We start from the raw sequence: 3,128 nt of genomic DNA on the forward strand, positions 1-3,128 counted from the left end.
ACAGTTATACCATGAGCTCGATGTGTTTAAACGTTTTTAAATTCTCGACACAAATTCCCACTGTATATACTGGCTGTTTTCACTGCTCGTGCACCATTTATCTGCTGATATACCGCGAGTATATCTCAGCCAACCAGATTGTGTAAGCTCATACAGTGAGTAGCTATATATTGTTGTAATTGTACTCGTTTTCAAAAATTTCTTTGGATTTATAGAATACTTCTACTTTGAAAGCGGTTTAAAACAGGTGAATGTTATAAAGTGAAAAGTTATTACGCCACGGCACACATACATGAAGGTAATTATATACGTTTTTTTAAGCAATATGTAAGTTATGCAATCTCGCCCCAAGCTCGCAAAGCATCATAGAATTTCATACCAGAGATCAGTGCGCGCGTTTTCTTATTGACATAGTTTTCAGGGCAAATACAGGAAGAATTGACTTTCATCAGGAATTTCATCATTTTTTGTTACGGTGAAAGATTGATGGAATAAAGTTGTCTTTTTATATAGAACTTCACCGAGGAAAAAAAAATACGAGCAATTGTTTAACTGGGTTTGACGGGTTAACGTTTTACGGGAATCTGATTTTGTATAGTTTTGTATTTTGGTCTCCTATTCCGTAGCATTTACCGCTAAAACAGGCAAGAAAAAGACTAAAATTATCCGCATAAAGAAGGTAGTCTTACTTTATCTTTATTTAATACTGGCCATATTTTTTTATTCCAGTAAATATTTCCCATTCTAGTTGTGTTGATGTTCACGTTTCAAAAGCCGTACGTTATATTATAATGCATTTATGTTGTACGTCTTGTACATGTCTTGCCTAGCTTTCATACAAAACTCTGTTCATGTCTCAAAGTTAAAACAACTTTCTGCGGCAGGCCTAGTCAGTATTTATTATGAAACCGATGACTTGTCCTTTTTGACGGTTTCGCTACAATACTTAAGAAAATACAAAATTAAGCTTTCGTCGCACAAAACAATGTCAAAACGTTTCCCGACTGGCCAGTCAGTAACGCGATTTCGTCTACAGACAGGAATATAGAAATCAGGTTCATTCTATTCACTACTTAAATGCACTTTTTAGATTTGCCGTTATTCCACGTACGCTTGGGTTAAATTGGCACGTCGTCGCGACAGAAAAGAATTATGTGATAAAGAGTATTTGTCCACCATTACAAGATTTTGAAATTCGACTCAGCGATTCATTACCAAAGTAATCCAATTGATGTAAGTTAATTTTATTACAATTTAGGATGGGATAGATTTCTGTAGATGCTACAAGCATGTTTGAGTATAAAATAGAGCTTGACTAAATTCGATTTTAAATCACTATCTATGTAAGCGTTGTGTTTCGATTTACCATTTATACTCTAATAATGTCGTTTTGCTTTGCACAAAACGTTTTCAAAAACTTTATCCACCGATATCTAAGATAATGCCGCAATCTGTTGTCCAAGATATAACGTTTCACGGATAGATATAACACAAGAAAAAGTGTTATGGCTTTATTATCATTTGTCGTAGTTTAAGGCAAACAACAGATAAAGAAAGATATCACAGACTGAGTGTGAACATTGCAAACAAATATAGAGCAAGAAGAGCGTATGTGTAACGTTTTCAGTTATGTATCAATATTCCCTTAAAACCAAGCAATCATATACCACATGCATGATTGGTGACATGATAGGGAAAGGCTTAGTTATTTCATCTGGGTGTTAATTTAAATTTTTGGATAAAATAAATTTCTGGATTTACAACACATATTTCACACATATAAGTAAATTTGCTTGTATAAGTACACCAGGTTTTATATCTATAACGCTCTCGGTCCGTCAACCCGGGCCTTCAACAGTGCAACATGTGTTCAGAGTCGAAAACTTTGCAGTATAAATACTTACGTGGTATCCCTACAAGCTAATTCACTTTAATTTGACGTCACAATGCAAAATTAGAAGAATATTTTTATGAATATTATATTTTAGACAAAAATGAATAGAGTTCTGGGAAACAACAGGCAACACAGAATCCCAGTGCAAGAGCAACAGCATATACTTATACACTTATCTAACATCCAAAGAAAACCTATCATGCAAGAAACAAGTTTACCGGGAAGAGTTGAGGGACCAATACCTCTCCAGGCTGCACTTAGTGAAATAATGAAAGAGTTGTGACACGTAAGTTACAAATTGTACTGATATTTGCTAGTATACTTACTGATTTTAAAGGGACAAAACAATCATGCTTGTGGTATGATACGATACCAGACGAAAAAATTACTAGTGGCATTTAAACATTAGCCGCATTTATTCATTTAGTGGCGCCTTCTATAATTACAAAGACTAAATTAACTTATTCTAAATATGGTGAATGATTTCGTGAAGATGACTTTGCAGTTTCAACTTGTATCTTGTTTGAATAACATATTGACTCTCAGGATGTCATATATTTTCGGAATTTGTTTTTTTTAACATTGTGGGTGGGTCGTTTTTCTTAACATTATTACATCCAATGTTTTTATTATTTTAGGACTGTCAAGCACCATAAATAACTTAATTTAAAAAAATAGTATTGGAATAAAGATAGAATTAATAATCTTGTAAGTATGCATGGTGACTTGTAGGTACAGCACGTAAGTATTTAATACTGCAAAGCTTTCGGTTCGTTAACCCGGGCCTTCATGAAATGCACTGAAGAAATCTTAGGGGCTTTATTGCCCGGGTTAATGGACCGAAAGCTGTGCATTATTAAATACTTACGTGGTGTACCTACAAGCTAATTTACTTAAAGATAGAATTGTTCATGTGAAAGATATTTTAACAAATTTCAGTTTAATATTTAAAAATTAAAAAAAAACACTAACTGATGTTGAGTTTCTATTATCGCCAACAAAAGAGTAATCATTTATCATTTAATCACATGTGGCCCTTGCGGCGCTTCATAATTGTTACACCGATGTGTGAAAACTAGAAAATTCTGGAGACGAGTGTTAAAAACCGACTTGATAACCCCAAAAAAGAAAAGACCCTTGGTAATGACATATTGAAATGCAGACCTCAAGACGCAGCATTATGAGCATTTATCTGATATTGTTTCTACTAGTATTCTAACTATAGAGTAAATTA

The 3,128-nt window shown here is 33.8% G+C and overlaps 1 long non-coding RNA gene across 2 annotated transcripts; it reads left to right on the plus strand.

Moving 5' to 3' along the window:
* The first annotated feature begins 232 nt into the window (after positions 1–232).
* LOC114522674 lies at positions 233–2,124 on the plus strand. 2 transcript variants are annotated; one of them, XR_003686932.1, is made up of 3 exons: positions 233–298; positions 1,091–1,233; positions 1,989–2,124. It is a non-coding gene; the product is annotated as an uncharacterized LOC114522674 (long non-coding RNA). The 2 variants fall into 2 exon arrangements; XR_003686931.1 differs by lacking the exon at positions 233–298 and adding an exon at positions 358–679.
* The last annotated feature ends 1,004 nt before the right edge of the window (positions 2,125–3,128 follow it).

The sequence above is a fragment of the Dendronephthya gigantea genome, unplaced genomic scaffold, assembly GCF_004324835.1.
Source record: "Dendronephthya gigantea isolate DGI-Jeju-01 unplaced genomic scaffold, DenGig_1.0 000023F, whole genome shotgun sequence".
Classification (NCBI taxonomy): Eukaryota; Metazoa; Cnidaria; class Anthozoa; order Malacalcyonacea; family Nephtheidae; genus Dendronephthya; species Dendronephthya gigantea.